Here is a 22,233-nt window from a genome sequence, read left to right on the forward strand (position 1 = left end):
CATGCAAAGTGTAATAGGATAGAATGTAAAGAACTCGCTGGATGATATCACCCAAGCGCATTTTTTTAACACACTGCCTAGGGCTAAATGCAATTGGATAGCGCAATGTTATCATCGCCTGATTATCGGACTCACCAGCATTTAACGTTGACGAATCTGACAATTGCATCAGGCCCTTTGTGTCATTGCTTAGAGGATGACTATCGTGAAAATGTTTAATTTTTAAAATACATGCATTTAAATGTACATTTCTCCCATAGTAAAATGCACAATAGAATTACTTTTTTCTTATGTTGCTGTCACTTACAGTAGATATTGGGGGGGGGGGCATTCTTACAAATGTGAAGTGATTGTCACATGACCAGACCAGGATAAATCTCCCAGCCCTGTACCTTCATTTAACAGCATACAGCTGACTTATTGCATGGCCCTCCCACCTGCTCTGAAGAGTTTAATGGATGCTAAAACTAGTATCTGCTTATTTTTCACTCTTTCAAATATAGAAGAAGCAGCCTGGAGCAATAATATAACCTATCTTCTGTGGGAAAGCAGCTGAGTCCTTCATTATTGTGTATAGAGAACTGAATCCAAGAGAATAGCTGACTATAGAGATCTTCTACAAGGTCAGTTCCTGAGAGACTTCTTAGTAACATGTCATGGGTGGAGCCACACCGAATCGAGGGCTTGTTGTTGTGACTGTGCTGTCGTCTACAAAGCACTGGTGATTTCTTTTGATAGCAAATGCAAAGTTTCTGTTATAATTACACCCCTCCAATGCAACGTTTAATGGAAAAACAGACCCCTTTTCAAGAAAATGGAACAAAATAAGATTAGTTTAAAGTGCCACAACATTTCTGACCCTAATTATTTCAGGTGGTGCTTGACTCAGTCATGTGCATCAACATACAAATTGTAAGGAAATGAATGTGCATATCCTGTAAACCATGTGCAATAGTGCCAGTATGGTGGAGCCCCCAAATTCTGTGTGAATTTGGCTGTCAGTACAAATAACGCTGTAACAGTCAAATTATTTAGAGCAGGGGTCTCAAACTCAATTTACCTGGGGGGCCGCAGGTGGCAAAGTCAGGATGAGGCTGGGCCGCATAAGGAATTTCACAATCGCGGCGCATCACCACCTCTGCCCGCCCCTCTCACTCTTCCTTCACAGAGAGGAGTGGGGAGAGGCGGCGATCCGTGCGGTGATTGATGTCAGGAGGGGCAGAGCTGAAGCTGAAAGCTCTGCCCCTTCCAGGAAATGCCGGCGGATTGCCCCCCGGGCGATTTGGGGGCTCTGCAGCCCTCGTTTAGCGGCGGGGATGCGGCGGATTACTTGGGCGCACTGAAGCGAACTATAAGGAAGCTTTTGCCGGCGAGGTCCACAAAATATTGTATCGAGGGCCGCAAATGGCCCACGGGCCGCGAGTTTGAGACCCCTGATTTAGAGGCTTGGTACAGGACAACTTATTTTAGCACATTTTTAATTTCTTATTTGTTCCATTTGCTTGCTACTAAATAGTACTGTCTGTGACAAACAAACTGCTCACCCTCAGCTACTCCATTCCTCCTCAGGAAGGGACACACAGTATAAAAATATTGCCCCTAAATCTCTGCGCCTGATGCAAATGTTTCACTTCGCCTCATGAGAGAACCGGCCCTGAGCCCAGCACATACACACTCAATTGTCTTTAACACGGTTGCTATAAGATACTGATCCATACTTTGCTTATATTCCTGTGATTGTTGCCCTCTTTGTGGTGAGCGTGGGGGTGGAGTGCAGGAGAAAGATGCTGTGGGAAAGTTTCCACAAGTCCCAGTGGATGTTGTGTAGGTGGACCAGGTTTTCGTAACAGTTCTGGTTGGATTCCCATCCTAGAGAAGGAAGCTGGGCTGCTTTCCATGCATAACTTAATCCCAGCTTCCTTCAGCTAATGCTAATGAGTTATTTCTTTTTCTTTCTTCGTGCCCAAAGGGTGCGGAGCAGAAATACGCAGATATAAAGCCAGGACAGACAGGAATCAGATAGAGTTCATTAACCAGGTATAGCTGTCATTAGTTGACATTATAAAGATTGGGAGTGTTCTGCGTTAGTCACTCTCTTGGGGCTTCTCATTTAACACTTTCATTAGGAAGATGACAGTTGTCAAATGCTGTTATCAGATCAAAGAGTTATTTTGGGAAGCGGCTGGAACAGCAGGGCAGACGAGTCCATTTGTTCACCGTGTCTTCAGGAATACGTGCATTACTGAGTCTAATGACTGGATGTTGTCATAGCTGCTGTGAGGCCTGAATCACAGGGTATGCATGCCAAATATTGGCTTGCTGATAATGGTGGGACAGCAAAGGAGATATCATATGAAACAGCTGTCTTATCTGGAGGTACACGACCTAGGCCCTGGATACCTGAAGGATTTGTTGCAACTGAGTCACACCTCCCACAACCTCAGATCAAAAGGATCCAATAACTTGGCCACCTGCAAAGTCCAACTAAAAACCTTTGGAGCTAGAGCTTTCTGTCATGCTACCCTTACCCTGAGGAATGCCTTGCTAAACTTATTCAAGACAGCTCCAACCCTGGATGCGTTTAAATCAAAACTGAGAAGTCACCTGTTTAGTCTGTCAATTTATCATCACATAATTTTTCCCCCCGGTACCCATCACTATGTACTGATCTGAGCTTATGCGCTTTGGGTCCTACAGGGGAAATGTGCTTTACAAATGTCTTGCTGTTGTTGTTGTTGTTGTTGCTGCTGAAAATGCTGTAGAGGGGATAGCAAATCTGATCATCTGAAGACCAAAGAATTTACTCTGAACTTCTGTCTGGAATTTGGGACTGCATATCTACGGTGTTCCATTTGCTATAGAGCTCAGAGTTCCTGAGTCACACTTCATGGAAAAGATGGAGGAGCGCTCTGTTGTGCATTAATACTCGTTTAATGGGATTTGTAAAAACACAATTGCAATTACTAGATAAAATAATAAATTAAGCATATAATGAAAATCCAGTATCTCCCTCTCTGATGCCTTAGTCTTGTCTTTCCTTTGCCAAGCTTTAGCCAGCAGCATGGGAGGGAAGTGGAGTACTCAGGTATAGGGAAGAGATCACCCGGGTGAATGACCCTGCAATCCGCTAGCTACCATGTTTCCCCTAAAGTAAGACATCCCCTAAAAATCCCCTGGAAAATAAACCTGCCCCCCCCCCCCCCCAACAGATACCCCGGAGCAAAAATTGGCATTAAGCAACCTTTTTTTGCAGCTGGTATAGTCAGGGTTTGAAGCCCCAATCGGTCGGAGCTCCACATTCTGGCTACCCCAGCCTGCATGGGGGACAAGGGGTTAAAAGGTTTCAGGAGGGGGGACTCCACATAATTAAAAAAAAAAAATCCGACACTCTAAACATAAAAAAAAATTGGGAAAATAGGAAAAAAATGTCAGGGATCTTCATACAGCCATATTGCGGCTGTATAGCGATCCCTGGCCAAAGCGCTGCGGCTGCGTATGGACCCCCTGGAAACCCCGTCAGGAAATTTATTGCTCTTTCTTTTGATACATGTAAAATTACACTACCGTTAGGTTTGCTACTAAAAGTGACATTTACCACATTTAAAAGTATACTTTTTTCCTTCGAAAGTTTAAAATCGATTTTCTCAAAAATTAAAGGTCTTTTTGAAAAATTGTTTTTCCTCTTATTCCCAATGATCTCCTTAACATATCCTGCAAATTTAGGGTTTCTATATTTTAAGGTGGATTTGCTATTAACCATTAAAGTTGGCTGGTTTTTAAATGTGTATTTTTTTTCCTTTGAAACTTTAAAATCGAAGTTCTCAAGAACTATAAGGTCGATTTGAATTTTTTTTCCTCTTGTAGCCACTGGGGGCCCCTACAAGCTCTGGGGCCCTGGGGCAGCTGCCTCCTTTGCCTTTATGGTAGCGCCGACCCTGCTGAGAATAAGACCTAGCAGGAATTCCTAGCATGCTTGAAATATAAGACCTCCCCCGAATGTATGCCCTATCAGCAGCCCACATGACACCAGCAAGTCACGCTCAATACAAAGCCTGGATACAGGAGAGCAGCAGTATAATGTGAGTTCTACAGGTCTGTATACGTATCAGGCAATTTGTGTTTTTGTTGGAGCCATCCCTCCTGATCTGTCCTGATAAGCATCAGCAGCACTTCACCTTTTCCCAGGACAAACAGCGTATCCTATCATAGCTCTGGGGAGCCTGACAGAGTTCCCTGAAATAGACTCTTACCCACATGATCAGCAGAATCAATTACTTGTAAGTGAGAGTCAATATCTGCAATATCTGCTTGTGTTTCAGCATGGCATGCAGTATATACATTTTGTATAGGAAAACCACCAGTGTTTCCCCCCAAAATAAGACATCCTCTCAAAATAAGCCCTAGCACATCTTTTGGAGCCAAAATTAATATAAGACAGTGTCTTATTTTTGGGGAATCACGGTAGTAACTTCATGACACGTTTTGGCAAAACTCTGCCTTCCTCAGATAACGTACATGTCAGTACGGCAGTCAGCTTGGTGCAGGGTGAGAATGATGGCTCATGCTGCTGCCGCTGAAATTCCCATTGGCTTTAAATACTATTCCCCAATCAAGTCATAGCAACTCAGGCGCTACAAGGCAGTAGCCTTGCAGTACTGTACAGTACTCTATGCAGTACTCAGTAGTATGTATTTTTTTATTACAGAATTGCTCCTCTCCACTATAAGTTTAAACTAAAAAGTATATTTTTCATAACCATATCCATGGTTTGAAAATGCTGATTAAAATTATTAAAGCTGTTTTAACCACTTGAGGACCGTGGGCTTACACCCTCCCTAGTAACCAGGTTATTTTTTCCTAATTAGGCCACTGCAGCATTACGGGCTCGCTGCAGGGCCGTACAACTCAGCACACAAGTGATTTCCCCCCCTTTTGCCCACCAACAGAGCTTTTGGTGGGCTATGATCGCTTCCAGTATGTTTCTTTTTTTATATATTTATTGTGTTTTTGAAAAAATAAATAAAGCTATTTTATTATTATTTTTATAACCCTCCCACCGTCAGCCTATGGCAGCGGTTGGCTGTCATAGGCATCAGCCTATGAGAGCCGATCGCTCCTGTCTCCCCCAGGGGGACAGCCGTGTCACATAGTGTGTAAACGAGAGCTAATCGCTTACCTCTCCAGAAAATACAGACACCAGTTCAACTGCAAAAATATTTACAAAAAAAATTGCCTGCTTCCTCAGGTAAATACAAAAAAATGCCTTAGCAGCATAAGGAGTAGAGTGTATGCACCTCTATACATGTATATATTGTATTTTGCTCATGTGAAAAAAAAATCTCAGCTTAAAGAGACACTGAAGCGGAAAAAATATATGATATAGTGAATTGGTTGTGTACTATGAATAATTACTGGAAGATTAGCAGCAAAGAAAATATTCTCATATTTTTATTTTCAGGTATACAGTGTTTTTTCTAACATTGCATCATTCTATAATATGTGCAGATTACACAACACTCAGCATTCAAAATGATTCTTTCAGAGCAGTCTGTGAACTAATGACCTTTCCTCTGGCAGAGAACAAGTCATTAGTTCACTTACAGTTGAGATAATAAAAGTCAGAAAACAGCTCTCTTCACGACTTTGAAAGTCATAGAGCTTATGGCTTTTTTGCATAGAGATAACAACTAGAGTTTCTTAACTCTTCCTATACTGGAAACAATTTGACTGAAATATCTGATCTTAATGTTTTATTTCTTAGCTGTACTACACATACAAATCATAGTATCATCATTTTTTTTTCGCTTTAGTGTCTCTTTAATGGACTTCAGAGGCAATCCACTAAATTTATCTTTCCCGCTGGCCGCTTGTAAGGAGCAGCGCACTATCGGCTTCTGTGCGGGTGCACGTGAGCACCCGCACGTGAATGCACCCATGTCATCAGGTGTGTACTGCATCTGCACAGTACAAGCCAGGTGACGTGGACACGGTGTTCTCATTTGCCTGCGCATGCACAGAAGTGTCGACCTGCTGTTGGGTTGATGATCCTTATAGGTGTCCAGCGGGCATGAGGAGGCCCGGAGCTGCAGAGGGGGACCCAAATGACTTCTAGGGGCTGGAAGAAGCCCCAGGTAAATATAAATACATTTCGCTGTTTGTCTCGGAAGTCCTATAAAAGCAGTCAAAAACTAACTTAGGTATGCTATATTAGTATAACTTAACCACAATATGGCGTTGCCTGTGGCCTCTGCACTGAAACGCATGTACACGTGAGTTCCATAAATAATAAGACAGTGGCATAGGGGAGTCACCTGAGACAGGGCAGGGCAGAAGGAACGCATGTAGTCTGGTATTGTGCCTTAGGGTCATGCATTGCCGCTGGTTATGGTTCTTACTCTGGCGATTCAACTCAGCCTTGAGCAATACTCCACTCTTTATAGGGTAGATTTGTCTTGTAAGTGTTTGAGTCTTTTAAAGAGAAACTGCGACGAAGAATTGAACTTTATCCTAATCAGTAACTGATACCCCCTTTTACATGAAAAATCTATTCCTTTTCACAAATAGACCATCAGGGGGCGCTGCATGACTGATATTGTGTTGAAACCCCTCCCACAAGAAACTCTGAGGACCGTGGTACTCCTGGCAGTGTCCTGTCTGGGAACCTTGCTGCATTGTGGGAAATAGCTGTTTACAGATGTTTCCAACTGCCAACAACCATGCAGCAGCTAAATCACCTGCCAACAGTAAAAATGTCACCATGTAATACATGTCAGAATGTAAATCAGGGATTTAAAAGATTTTACAATGGGCACTGACTAAATCATTTATACATAATTATTGTAAAAATGAAGCACTTTTTTATTACATTATTTTCACTGGAGTTCCTCTTTAATAAAAGATATCACAGCATGGTGGTGCATTAATGTCTTTCATGTTTTTCAGTTATCCATGGTTTTACCACTGCCTTTCAAGGTGTGTTAAAGAGGAGCTGTCAGACATACTATCTCAGAAAAAAACACATATATAAGTAGATAAATACTTGCTCTACTTGCATAACGTATGTATTGCACTGTCCACATTTTTATTTTAGTGATTTTTCTATAGTAAAAAAAGAGAAAATCCTTCTTAGGATTCTCTTTTTTAACTATGTCTATCTTGAAGCCAAACCTGATGTCATTTCCTCCCTTATTCTCCTCTGCCTGATTGTGTATGCATTGCCCGCCCTCCTCCCTGTCTTCAGGTACTCCCACTCACTCTGCAAAAGAAAGTGCATTGTCTCAACATGAGAAATATTGGCCAATCAGAGAGAAAGTAGGAGGGGAAACAGGAGGCAAAGAGGCTTCAGCCAATCAGGCTGCATTAGTTAAGTCTGAGAGGAATAGTAAAGAAGCAAAAAAATGACAACCCTGCATGCCCTGCAACTTCCTTTGTGCGTCAATGTACCAAATAAGAGTCAGGTAAACTGGGGAATGATCATTTATCACCCGAAAAGTAATAGTGATTTTTAACTTTTGGATTGCCTGATTAGCATCCTTATTACTTGTTTACCAGATAATAATAAAGAACTGTTTTTATTTTATTTTATGCCAGACAGTTACACTTTAAAGAGAACCTGAGGTGGGTTTGAAGAATATTATCTGCATACAGAGGCTGGATCTGCCTATACAGCCCAGCCTCTGTTGCTATCCCAAACTGCCCTAAGGTCCCCCTGCACTCTGCAATCCCTCATAAATCACAGCCATGCTGCTGACAAACAGCTTGTCAGAGCTGGCTGTGTTTATCTCTATAGTGTCAGTCTGCTGCTCTCCCCGCCTCCTGCAGAACTCCGGTCCCCGCCTGCATCCCTTCCCTCCCTGCTGATTGGAGAGAAGGGACGGGGGCAGGGACCGGAGCTCTGCAGGAGGCGGGGGAGCAGCTAAGACTGACACTACAGATGTAAACACAGCCTCACAGCACGGCTGTGATTTATGAGGGATTGCAGAGTGCAGGGGGACCTTAGTGGGGTTTGGGATAGCAAAAGAGGATGGGCTGTATAGGCAGATCCAGCCTCTGTATGCAGATAACATTCTTTAAACACACCTCGGGTTCTCTTTAAAGAGGGCTAGAGTTGTAGCTTGGTGCTACCAGCCATAGTCCGAACAGCCGAAGTTGTTCTCTTTGCAAGTTTAATTAAGGGACTTTGTCTTAGGGTTTTATAGATTTTTGTTTGTTTGTATTTTGCTTTACAAATGTAGTTTGTTGTTGTTGTTGTTGTCTATGGGGGAGCCGATATACAACAGGCGCATGGTGGCCAACATCTCAATACTTTGGGGAGAAGGATTCATTTGCTCCTCTTATGCAACTGTCAGTATTTATAGAGCATGAGTTATAACAAGGAATCCTTGTTGGAATTTCTCTAATGAAATATCAATGGTTGCCATGGGTAGCAAACAAAATTTCCTTTTCAATTTTCATACATCCAGCCAGTACCAATAAGCCAACTAAGTACTAACCCAATAACAACAAGGCAGAGTCAGCATCCGCAACCGCAACCATTTTCATTTATCCACTAAATATAAATGTGTTTATTTTGTATCTCATCATTACAAAATACTCTGTTTATTATCTTGTTGTTTTTTTTCTAATTTACCTTCGCTTGACATGATTACCCTGGGAATCATTATGGAGTTGTCAAGAAATGCGTAATTTACACAAAGAAAATAGTCAGATGTACAAGGTACAGCATCAAGCTCAAAAACTAATTGTTCGGGCCACTCACCATGTGTTTAAATGTAATTAGTTTTGTGAATAATGATCATTGTCACTGGAAATGCCCAGTCATTATGTGCTAAACAGTACCAGCCTTGTTTACCGCAATAGTGGAAAAATCTGTCTCCAAGTGATAATAACACAATACCGGGAACATTGCGAATATTAAGATAAATGTGTCGTTTTTGTCTTGTAAGAAATTATACTGCTATAAGGAATGTAATGTCCTCATTTATATGAAGGTACATCTAATTAGAACTGATGCTGTAATTCCAATTTTTAAAATTGCAAAATGTTTTATATTTTGCAGAATATCTTCTTCAAAGTAATCCTGAGCCGAAGCTCGGGTTCAAAATAGGCCATTACTCTGAAGAGAGGGAAGCCTCAGGATCCTATTGTGGCTTCCCTCGGTGGACATTACCCTGAAGCGAGGGAAGCCTCAGGATCCTATTGTGGCTTCCCTCGGTGGACATTACCCTGAAGCGAGGGAAGCCTCAGGATCCTATTGTGGCTTCCCTCGGTGGACATTACCCTGAAGCGAGGGAAGCCTCAGGATCCTATTGTGGCTTCCCTTGGTGGTCCGCAGTCGCTGATGAGACTCGGGAGTCATCTGCGCAATCATAAGAACATTGTGCACGGTATCGGTTGAAAAGGGCGCCTGAGCTGCCTGTATGAAAAGGGCGCCGCCATAGACATCAATGTTATTTCTGGAAATATGGGCTACAAGGTGTAGAAAAGGGCGCCCGAGTTTTGATATAGGCTACAAGCGGGCTCCCCTTTGTAGCCCATATTTTTTCGGCTACAAGGTTTTCGGCTACAGTAGGGCGCCCCTTTGTAGCCCATATTTTTTTTTGCCTACAAGGTTTTCGGCTACAGTAGGGTGCACCTTTGTAGCCCATATTTTTTTTTTGCCTACAAGGTTTTCGGCTACAGTAGGGCGCCCCTTTGTAGCCCATATTTTTTTTTGCCTACAAGGTTTTCGGCTACAGTAGGGTGCCCCTTTGTAGCCCATAATTTTTTTTGCCTACAAGGTTTTCGGCTACAGTAGGGCGCCCCTTTGTAGCCCATATTTTTTTTTGCCTACAAGGTTTTCGGCTACAGTAGGGTGCACCTTTGTAGCCCATATTTTTTTTTGCCTACAAGGTTTTCGGCTACAGTAGGGCGCCCCTTTGTAGCCCATATTTTTTTTTGCCTACAAGGTTTTCGGCTACAGTAGGGCGCCCCTTTGTAGCCCATATTTTTTTTTGCCTACAAGGTTTTCGGCTACAGTAGGGCGCCCCTTTGTAGCCCATATTTTTTTTTGCCTACAAGGTTTTCGGCTACAGTAGGGTGCACCTTTGTAGCCCATATTATTTTCTTTTTACTGTATAGCCGAAGTTTTTATATGGGCTACACCAGGCGCCTTTTTTGTAGCCTAAGTTTTTATATGGGCTACAAGCGCTGGAAGCCGAATTATTTCATTCCCCCACTATCCATGGCGGCCTGGAGGGGGAATAGTAATTAACACATCCCGGAGTATTTTTGTAGCCGAAGTTTTTATATGGGCTACAAGCGCTGGAAGCCGAATTATTTCATTCCTCCACTATCCATGGCGGCCTGGAGGGGGAATAGTAATTAACACATCCCGGAGTTTTTTTGTAGCCGAAGTTTTTATATGGGCTACACCAGGCGCCTTTTTTTGTAGCCGAAGTTTTTATATGGGCTACACCAGGTGCCTTTTTTTTGTAGTCAAAGTTTTCATATGGGCTACACCAGGCGCCTTTTTTTGTAGCCGAAGATTTTATATGGGCTACGCCAGGCGCCTTTTTTGTAGCCGAAGTTGGTATATATGGGCTCCACCAGGCGCCCTTTTTTACAGGCGCCCTTTTCATATAAACCCTTGTGCACAAAAATATGATTTGGAGTCTTAGCTTGGTTTACAAATAAGCAGTATTTGTATTAGAGCCCATGCTCTCTCCAGAAGATGTGATGTGTTTATTCTTCTGCTGCAGAGAGAAGCCATAAAGTCATAAAATCATTACCCCCAGTCCATGGGGTCTGGTTCTTCCACTTAAAGTGGACCCAAATTAAAAATACAAGATTTCAGAAATAAAATCTATTTTCTAAATTATAATAATAAATAGCAGCCTTTTTTCAGCTGCATGATGACAAATATAAAATATTTTACATTTATTGGAGGAACCCCTCCCTTCCTTTCATATTGCCGGGACAGAATCCGGCAGCCTGGTGGAGTAGGAGGTGTCCGGCAAAGGAGGAATTGCTAATGGCTGCCACCTGTATAACCCTAGTTATGAAAAGAGAAGGGTGAAAAGCATGCACTGAAATGCTCATAGGCTTGAAGGAGTGTTTATTTATCTTTGTATGTGTCAGAGTGGTGCAACTAAATGTTTTGAAATAAAAAATGTTTGGTTTTGGTCTGTTTTAATACCCCCCTTACATTCTTTTGGGCCTACATCAAAGATAGGGGAAATTGCTTTTAATTCACCTTGAATAAAAGAATAGTCGTTTTATTTAAATAATCAGTTTTCCCTAGATGACAGGCATGTCAATATTATCAGATATGCATTAGGTAGATCTGATTTGAGTGTGGCTGAACCACATAGTGTGTGTCTAGCATCTTCTGGCACTGAGATCCCAGTTACTATGAAATGGAATATCTCAATATACCTGTTTTTAGACTCAGATTAAAGAAGAGAATGCCAAGAATACACCTGTATCATTCTCTGCGGGTTCTGATCAACTGACGCCGAGATATGACCATTTCAGATTAAAGCAGAGAATGCCAGGAATACGCCTGTATCATCATTCTCTGTGGGTTCTGATCAACTGATGCCGAGATATGACCATTTCAGATATTTCATATGATTTTCTGCCTGTCATGACAAATGGGTGGAGCTGGATCATGTGGCAGACACTGCCCATCTCCCCTTACCATCTACACCCTCCAGCAGAGAAAGGGTTAAATGGCTGGACACACAGGCTATAATGAGAGTCATAACCATCCATACCATCAAGGATGCAGCTGTTTATCATTGGATTATCACACCCAGAACTTTCTATGTTCTGTTTGGACTTACTATTGCAAATGGCACTGTAACTTGACACGCAGCTCAGACTATAACTAGTTGGGGCGTGGCCTGCAGCTCATGGCGTGAGGACGTGCGGTGGCAGAGCTCCCATCCAGCAGCACACTTTCTGTTATCCTGACAGCCTTTAAAATAACCTAATCTACCCCAAAGGTGACAACTACTTACCCTGACCTAGTAGACTCGGACGTTGGCAGCTCCGCGAGCCTCACAAGCTGCTGCTAAGCTTGAAAAGTTCTGCCGCGAGAACCACGACAGCTCGAGCCAAGATGGCGCCGGAGCGTCAGAATCGCCAGCACCTGATGGCAATGCCTCTACTCCTGAACAACAGGAACCCACACTCGCTCAGGTTTTACAAGCAATCTCAAATTGTCAATCATCACTGACTACGATCTCTACCACTCTCAAGTCAGTTAAAACAGATGTTTCTTTTCTGCGCCAGGACCTACGAGCACTAAGCGACCGAGTAGGCCAGACGGAAACCCGCATCAGCGACCTGGAAGACTCTGTTCGCCCCCTACATAAAGAAGTCGGGCAGACCCAAAAAGATATCAAATCCATCGCAAACTGCCAGGAAGACCAGGAAAACCTTTTAATCCTTACTATTTTTACTGTATCAATTTGTTTCAATTGCTATATTTAGTTTATGCATTATTTTATTATAAAATAAATTATTAAAAATCCTTTGTCTAAGTGTTTGTTCTGAAATCTCTGCAAAGAGTTTACATTTTCTGAGAGAACGTTACCATAACGGTTATTTATATTTATATTGCTATCTCTAGAAAGGTTCCTGAATTAACCTTTTTTTCCTACAGGATTTAGCTAGAGTTAGATTTGCGTATTCGTACACTTATTGCGAATTGGTGGCAGCGACCTGGTCTCTATATCACATCCCAGATCCCAAATTGCACTGTGCGTGGACTCACCAACCAATCCAAAAGGTTACTTTGCCTGAAGTGCTGCATGCCTTCAGGATTCCCTCAGGGTCTGAGGCTGAATGGTAAACTGCGGCAAAGGGAACAGGAATTGGAGGGTGACTTTGCATCCGTCACATCCGGCTTACTGCACGTAATTGCACGGCTACTGCGCGCCCATGAATCAGGAAGAGGAGCCCTGATATGATTAGCAACAATGCCTTGTCACTAATCTTCAGGGGGGGTCACGCTCAGTGACAAGGGACATCAGAGCAGTGAGGGGGAGTCTCAAAAGGATCCTGGGGCTTCCCTCTCTTTAGGTAAGTATCTGATTTTGTACCCGAGCTTTGGCTTGCGCCCACTTTAAAGTAGACTTTAGTCGAACAAGTGGAATTTTACTTACCTGGGACTTCTCCTTGTCTCCTGCAGTCTGTCAGCTCCCTCCGTCTCCCTCCGGTCCAAACCGCTGTGCTGCTGTGAGGTCTGCAATCCAGCTGCATTGTGGGCCACTGCGCATGCGCTGTTCCAAGTTGTCCCATTATACTTGCAATTGTTCTGTTTTGCCAATGTGTTTGCATATTGTATTGTTTTGCACATTTTTTGACTATTTTTTACTATTAATCCAAGTTTTAACAATAATTATGCTTGTCCTTTGCATTCACAGTAAATACGGCCCATGCTATTTTTCTCAAATGAAAACAACTGCTCAGCCAATTCTTTTTGAAAAGAGTCACATGAAAATCTACAATTCACACATTTTACCTGTTCACAGTCTAATAACAAACAAGTCTATGCTCAGAACAGGACCATGGACAATCTTCAGCTCTACACTCGCTTCCTCCACTCCTTGCTTCACAGTAACCATGGTAACATATTTATGTGGTCTTTATTACTGGCCTCTGCCTCCCATAATACGGCAATGTAGGTTATGCACCCCTATAGGGATTCCGCTTAGCATCAGTGTTTGCCAGTATCTTCCTCCTGGAGATCAAAATTAATTTTGTTCCAATAGAGAAATGCAAATCAGCTCCAATTTTTGGAAAACTTTGTATTGTCTACTTGACATAACAGTACTTTCAGTGTTCAGTCTTACAGATGTACTGAATGAGTCCACAAAATACTGCGGCAACTTCTGCATCCCTGCTCATGAAGACAGCTGGCTTCATCTACTTCCCAGGACTGAATTCTTTCATAATAGGATCACTGAACTGACTGACATCCCACCACTTTTCTGATTTATGAAATTCACCCAACAGTTACACCTTTCTTCTGCGCCGTGTCAGATTGTCTGTTGGTTACAATATGTTTGGGTGGCTATTTAGAGGTCTTCTCCAAAAGTCTTTAGTTCATTTAAAGGGAAGATCTGAGCTTGCTAAAAACAAAAATCTACTTACCCGGGGCTTCCTCCAGCCCCTAGCAGCCGCTATGTCCCTCGCCACAGCTCTGATCGCAGCTGTTGGCCCGGAGTCCCCTCCAGTGTAGATGCCAATGCGCATCTACAGCGCCTGCGCGAGAGCCCCTATTGGTCGCGCTGACCTCATCTGGAGTGTTCTACGCAGGCACAGAACTACTGTGTCTGCGCAATACACTCCAGACGACATCAGTGTGATTGACAGCGGCGCTCACGCAGGAGCAGTGGAGGCGACTCAGCTCACCAGAGGGGACCTCGGGTCAGTGGCTGTGAGCAGAGCTGCGGCGAGGGCACAGGTTGGCTGCCAGGGGCTGGAGGAGGCCCCAGGTAAGTATTTTTTATATCAGCTCAGACCTTCCCTTTAAGCACTACAGAGAAAAGGGTAAGCTGTTAAAATCTGACAAAAGCAACAGGTTTTAGACTAGTCCCTCTACTTACGGGGAATTATCAGGGTTTTCATTGTTTTCAAAAGCATTTTTTGAATGGCAGTTGCTAAGTCTAAAGCCGCATCTACACGAGTAGATGCGGCCGCGATGCTGCTTATCAATCGAGCCGCTGATGCGGCTCGATTGATAAGATCCGACAGGACGGATCTCCGTACCGCCGATTCCCTGCTCGATCCCCGCGAGGGGACAATGGCAGGGAATCGTGCAGGAGATAAGCGGCGCCGGCGGGGACGAGCGGGCACGAGCAGGGAATCGAATGCGGCGCACGCGCGGCGAGCGGGGACGCGGCGGGCACGCGGAAGAGGCGATCCGGCGGCTAATCGAGCCGCCGGATCGCTACAATGTCCCTCCGTGTAGATGGGGCTTTACTGCCAAAATAGTAAGTTACCAGCCAGCCTCCCTACCCAATTGCACACTATTTTGGCAGCTAGACTTAGCAACATTCAGGAAAAGCTTCTGAAAACAAAGAAAGCCCTGAGAATCCCCCATGAGGAGATAGACTAGTACAAAACCTGTCAGTTCTGTCAGATTTCAAATGACCACTCCAGCAAAAAGCAAAAGCAGGTAAAATCTGACAGAAACAACAGGTTTTGGACTAGTCCATCATCTCATGGAGAATTCTCAGGGTTTTCTTTGGTTAAAAAAAAAAAGCATTTCCTGAACGACGTAGCATGGCCATTGCTATGGTAATTCGAGATTGGAAAGAAGCGCACACCTTAGGGGGGGTGGATTCTGGTGCTGGACTCCTAGGCAGTAGTCAGTCCACAACCAAAGGATGGATCCGCACACAGACTTGCTGGAACACAAATTGCTTTATTGTCCCATCACACACTTGATATACATCTGATGGTATAACTGATGATTGTTTCGGGCCGTTAAGGTCCTCTCTGTAAAGGCACAGAGCAGATAAGATGTACATCGCGTCACTTGCAGTCCTAGCAGGCGGAAGTTAGGGTAATATTGCCATGCGCTATGTGTAAACAGCAGTATTACCAATGTTTACAGAATCGACCCATTACTTATTAAATCAAGATTAATCTCTCCTTACCTAAGGTTAGCTCATGATTTATCTCTCCTTATCTGACTTAATTCATGAATTATCTCTCCTTATATGAATACGCTCGCCTTATCCGTTTATTTTGTGAATTAATGCTCCCTATAGTTAAGATGATAAATAAGTAAGGTGAGATGATTCACGAGAATAGCTTTGTGTATCAACCCCTATATTACTAAATAGTGATGAACAGTGTGCAGCTACAAAGATTTAAGCCCTAATAAAATATAGTAGAACTGCTTGTACTATACACTACACAGTAAGGATGAGAAATAACACTGAATAGACATGGCGGGGAAGTAGCATGCACAGACACCATCTGAGAGCCCTTAGGGCTTCCTAACAGCACTATCCGCTAAATGTATGTCAAGAGAGAGGAGATGGGGGAGCTCATTTCAGGAGCTACTTATCTTGCTGAGCATAGCAGCAATCTGGATAGGATTTGAAACTTAACATGGACAGAAGCCACATGGTGATTGGCTGGCTGCTCAGCACTTGTAAACTGAAGAGGACAGGGACGGATCTAGGGGGGGCAAGCGAGTATCTTGCCCCAGGCGCAGTTTGTTGAATTCCTAAAAAGGCGGCAAAATGAATGGCAGTTTAGGTGCCAAAACCTGACCTTGTCCCAGGCGCAACTTGGTCTTGATCCGTCCCTGGAAGAGGAAGTGAGAAGAATTGTCTCGCCGCTGGGAGCAGGTAATGTATAATGCCCTGCTCTGTTGCTGCTCTGCATTAACTACAGCAGTGTCCCAGGTATCTGGCACCAGCAGAAATCGTCTGATGCCAGATACATCTGTTTGCTGGTTGCTTGAGCAAGTGGCCTAAAAAAGCACAAGCTTCGCCCCCTAAATACTTACCGAGGCTTCAGCGACATCTAGCAGCACCTAGCGGGCTCCTAGTTGCTTTCCGGCTTCCCCATATATGGAAAATGACGTGTCACCTGACCAGCTTTGGGTCAGATGACACACGGAATTACGTGCATGGAGCCGGAAGCCGCTAGGAGCCCGCTAATTTCTGCAAGAAGGTGTCGTTAGATGTCGCTGGAGGCTCGGTAAGTATTTTAAAAGCTTCAAAACCCTCAGACATGACAGACAGGTTAGTTGAGACTTCTGGTTGAATGACTTCAACATAACAGGGACTTTTCTGTATATACAAGACTGCCCCCCATTTCCCAGCCCCCCACCCCCCGCTCCTGACCCCCTATTGTTACGCCCTTGTTGATCTTTCCCTCAAGAATGGTCAGTTGTTATTTGTCTGCAGAATCCATAAACGTGAGACCATCACCTGGTCTGCATCAAAACTGTCCTCACAGTTTATTGGTATTTTTTGATAAAGAAAGCTTTATGAGTGTTCCGTCCACAGAACATTTTCGAGAAATGAAAGTGATCTGCAAGTCTTACACAGCTGAGGTACACCAAGTGGAGCAACGCTAGCATATCTGACAATCCATAGTTTTACACAGCTACATTCTTTATACCAGTAATGAGCTTGTTTATCTGAGAACACATTTTGTTAATGCTGATGAGAAGGGCTGCAGTAAATGCTCACGACCACATTTGCATAAGCCTCCTCAGAGCTGACATCAAGAATCATTTTGGTTATGAGACTCCAGTAAAAGAAGATAAAACTGTTACATGGCTCATTTGGGGAAAAAAAAAATCAATTTTACCGTGACAAAAGTGTAGGCAGCGCACTAACAAATAGATTTACTTTAGAGAGACAGAAATCATTCACAGCCATCAATAACTCTGCTGAGAGAGGACAACCAAACCTGTGTCTCCACTAGAACAGTTAGGCTGTGTTAGCCGAACTGCAGCCGAACTGTTCGGCTGCCCAAGCTGTCATTTATCTGTGGCTCTTACTACTTCCGGGTCGCAATGACCCGGAGTAGTACGTCTGCGCTGGCCCGGCGGAGCGCGTCCTAGATCGCGCTCCCGTTGCCGGGCACTCTCTGCACATGTGTGTGACGTCATGAGTGACGTCACACACATGCGCAGAGAGTGCCCGGCAATGGGAGCGCGATCTAGGACGTGCTCCGCCGGGCCAGCGCAGACGTACTACTCCGGGTCATTGCGACCCGGAAGTAGTAAGAGCCACAGATAAATGACAGCTTGGGCAGCCGAACAGTTCGGCTGCAGTTCGGCTAACACAGCCGAACTGTTCGCCCAACTCTAGTCTCCACCAATAAACATTTAAGCTGGCCATACACTAGGCCGATTACCCGCCGATCGACAGCAGATTCGATCACTGAGATCGAATCTGCTGTCAAATCGTTCACGCTAAACGCTAAATTTCGATCGATTTTGTCCCGAAATAGATCGGTCCTGTCGATTGCTCCGTGCGGGAAATTACCGTCGATCCCCCGCGGGTAGGGAGCGCATCGCTAGCGGCGTACGATCGACACAGGTATACATTACCTGAAGCTGGCTCCCGGCATCTTCTCCGCATCACCTCCCGGCTCCCGGCTGGCATCTTCTCCGCATCACCCTCCGCATCATGGCATCCGGCGGCATCCGTGTATAACTTCCTGTGTCACAGCAGTGACAGCGGAAGTACAAATAGAGGGCGCTCTATTTGAACTTCCGCTGTCACTGGAGTGACAGAAAGTTATACGCGGATGCCGTGATGCGGAGAAGATGCCCGGGACCAGGCTTCAGGTAATGGATGCGGGGGGGGGGGGGGGTAGACAGGCGACAGCGGCTCAGCAGATGGTGAATCGGTTTCAGGCTGAAATCGATTCACAATCTGTTTGCAGTAAAGGCAGCCATACGATCCCTCTCTGATCAGATTCGATCAGAGAGGGATCTATCTGTTGGTCGAATCTGATGGCAAATCAACCAGTGTATGGCTACCTTTAGTATAGGTGGGGTAGGAGGCGCCCAGGATAATGATTTGCGTTGTAGTAATAAATAGCTGTACAGGTGCTCAGGGCTTTTTTCGTCCACCCACGTACTAAGGCACTTGAATTTGACCTGATGAAGCGGTGTTAGCTGCGAAACGCGTTGTCTGATGTGCACAATAAAAAGTATATATATTTTAAACGAAAATCTTGCATCTTTGAATTTGGTACTATTAAGGTAAGATCTTTACCTATATATAGATATTTGTATACAGCTATTTATTACTACAACGCAAATCATTATCCTGGGCGCCTCCTACCCCTACCGATTCTATGCATATACATTCCCCTCAAGGAATGTATAGGGCCTAGACCTTCTTCAAGGTTCAGGCAAGGAACACACTTGACAGTTTTCGTACGCGTTTTCTGCACAGAAAAACTGAGAACTCATGTTAATCAATGTGCTAGTGCACACTTACTGTGTTGTTCGTACGCAGAAAAAAACCTGACATTCTGCATCCTGATTCTGCACATTTTGGCAGTTTTCTCTATCAATTACATCAGCTGCTGTGAAAAAACGCGCGCGTTTTCCTGCATGGAAACACACTTGGTGTGCAGAAAAAGTATGCAGAAAACGCGTGCGGAAAACTGAAAGTCAAGTGTGTTCCCTGCCTCAAAGACCCACTTTTTTATTTTGGAGCTGCGACCGATAGACCATCCTACAACAAAGGCCAAGTGAGGACGGTACTTCCTCACATGCCAGCATGAGTGGTTGCCTTGTCTGCAACCCCGACTTGTCAGTATATATAGTTTTTTCTATATATTACTTAATAGACCCAACGATATCACACGACATTGGGCTCCCGGTGTCTCTATATCTTTTTTTCGCCCCTACAAGATACCTTTAGTATAGCACAACATACTTAGTTAATGAGGCTTGTGCCTAACCTAATAATTGTACCTAATGCTTTCATAAAGTTTTTTGGATTGACAAGACACTGCAAGCACAACAGCAATATTCAAAGCACCTATGAACCAATTAACCAAAATAAGATCAGCAAAGGACAACTAGCCAATGCTGACTGCTTTTATGCAAAATAGTTAGACAAATCATCTCCTTGGTTTCAGCTTTCCAATCTGCAGGTGTCTGAGGATCGGTTCCCAGGGCTCAGACTTCTGGCCACTGACCAGGTTAGGAGTGGAGAAACCCAGCGCGCTCTCTCTCTCTCTCTCTGTAATATGTCTCTGAGGAAGTTACTGAAAAACACAGGAGCCCAGCTACCAGGTACAGATAAACGGGCCTATTACCTGCTGATTAATGCTATCTAGATGTTAATCAAAAAGCTATGGGTCTAAAGCTGGGTCGACACGCTGCGATTTGGCTTATCAATCGAGCCGCAGGTCCGATCTCGCCGCGGCCGATTCCCCGCTTGACCCCCGCGAGCGGTCAATAGCGAGGAATCGAGCGGAAGATAAGCGGCGCCGGCGGGGACGAGCGGGTATCGAATCCGACGCATGCGCGGACGAGCAGAGACGCGGCGGGTACACGCGGGGATGCGGAAGAGGTGATCCGGCCCCTAATCGAGCCGCCGGATCGCTACATGTAGATTAGGGTAAAGGCTCTATTCCCACTTGAGCAGAGAACGGATATTTTTTGTCCATTCTCCGCTCACTGCTAAACAGACAGTGAACGGCTCCTATTTTATAAAGATGAGAAGTTCACACCTGTCAACCTGCAATGAATCCATGAGATCCGTTGCAGTAAGCAGGCCACACTTCTGTGCAGTCCGTGATAATCTCGCACCACCGAATGCGTTCCCCAATATAGCCTATGTAGGTAATGCATCTGCCGCGTGCTACAGCCATCTTGTATTTATAAAATTGGAAAAGTCCTTTCTAACAGAAAGAAAAAATGTTTTTTTTTGGTCCCACAAAGGGTGGTCCACCACACCCAGACTTGACACTCAACAGACACTATGAGGATTTGTGTTTCTTAGTGGTAGAAACCACAACAATGCTATTGTAGTAGAAAAACTTCTTAATTTACTTTTATTGACACAACAATACAAAAATATGTGATCCTTTTCTGAATAGAATTTCATCCAGTAATTCAGTTTTCACAGGTGTCACAATGGCATACTTTATAATAAAAATTGGTCAACACACAGAGAAAGAATATTTCTTGATTGACGTATTATATTACATTATATAGGCTGGCTGTAGATATACCCGTGCTACAGCCAGACCACAACGAACGATCTGAGCAGACAGTACACTGTCCGCTCCCTCTGGCCGCACATGGTCCGGCACAAGTAGGTAACAGCCATAAAGTGTACCTGAGAGGTTTAAAGCAGAATCATTTATACTTACATATTATTATTGGCTTCCTCCAATCCCATGCAGGCCGTGGGCTCTTTCATCATACTTCCTGGCCACTCTGGTGTCCCGTGGTGAGCTCTGGTAAATTGGCCAGATCCACTCTACTGCACATTCACAAACGCCCTCATTGTGCTCCCATGGCCAGGAACATTCTGTGCCTGCACAGTAGTACAGCTGAGGTGTATGGTTGCGTTCTGGCCAATTTACCGGAGCTTACTGCGTGTAACATTATGTAACTATCTTCTAAAGAAAAAGCGGTAAACATTGGTTACAGATGTACGACAATACTTGTATATTTTGAAAGACTGTCATGATGGACCAAGTTTGGAACAACTCTTTCAATGTCCCCCGTGTGTACAGATCCTAAACTAAAGTCTATGGCACTTTCCCCTGCATCCTTCTTCATGTAACAATCATTGGCAATCTACTGTCCTTGCGGTCTTTTGCTGTTGTCCACATCCCATCGCCAAACATCTTTGGTATAAAGACTGTGGAAACTTTGTTCATCAGCCTTTTCTACTGTAGCAAATCAATCTTCACGTAGCTTTAGATAAGCAGAGGTTTAGTGACAATTCCCAATCATCTGTCTGCCCCAGATGTCAGTCAAGGTAGAATTGCAGGATACAAACCCCTCACATTGCTGTGTCTTCCAGCACAGCAAGAAGTGCTGATTCTCTTGTAGAAAACAGTTATGGACTTATTCTTTTGTTAAACGGCAGTGTAGCAACACCTACGGCTTTGTTCAGTGTGATGCCCAGAGTTTTGCTTTAAAGGACTACTACAGCGAAAAAAGTAAAAAGTAAAAATCTGAACAAACCAACAGGTTTTGGACTGGTCCATTTCCTCATGGGGAATTCCCATGATTTTCTTTCTTTTCAAAAGCATTTTCTGAATGCCCATTGCAAAGTCTAACTGCCACAACAGCAATATCCCATCCAGCCTACCTACTCTTTTTTGGCACTAAGCCTTAGCAACTACCATTTAGGAAATATCTTTGAAAACAAAGAAATCCCTGGGAATCCCCCATCAGGACATGGACTAGTAGGTTCTGTTAGATTTCAACTGCTTCGTTTTTTGGTTTTTTTTTTGCTGTAGTCGTCCTTTAGGCATTCTGCACTCCACATCAATCCACAGGCATCTGTATTTTAAAATTCACAGATCTTCAGCAATAACTTTAAATGTGAACCACACTGAGATAAAACGTATAAGTGCAATTCTTCCCAATACTGTCATGGGTCATAACCTTCAGTATAGTTCATAGCCTTCAGTATTAAAGTGGTATAAAACCCTGACAATATATTCAAAAAAACATGTTTTCGACTTTTTATATGCCATACGGTTATCACATTTGCATCT

The 22,233-nt window shown here is 44.0% G+C and overlaps 1 protein-coding gene across 4 annotated transcripts in view; it reads right to left on the minus strand.

Moving 5' to 3' along the window:
* The window catches only part of SGSM2 (small G protein signaling modulator 2), a 470,219-nt gene that overhangs the window by 389,687 nt on the left and 58,299 nt on the right, over window positions 1-22,233 (minus strand). Inside the window, exon 1 of one of the 4 annotated variants that reach the window (XM_068265979.1) lies at window positions 13,511-13,595. The exons of 2 other annotated variants lie outside the window; for them this stretch is intronic. The gene's annotated coding sequence lies outside the window, so the exon portion shown is untranslated. Of the gene's footprint in view, window positions 1-13,510; window positions 13,596-22,233 lie in introns of those variants that run through there. One more of the 4 variants, XM_068265980.1, reaches the window with a different exon arrangement.

This window comes from Hyperolius riggenbachi, chromosome 2 (assembly GCF_040937935.1).
Source record: "Hyperolius riggenbachi isolate aHypRig1 chromosome 2, aHypRig1.pri, whole genome shotgun sequence".
NCBI lineage: Eukaryota > Metazoa > Chordata > Amphibia > Anura > Hyperoliidae > Hyperolius > Hyperolius riggenbachi.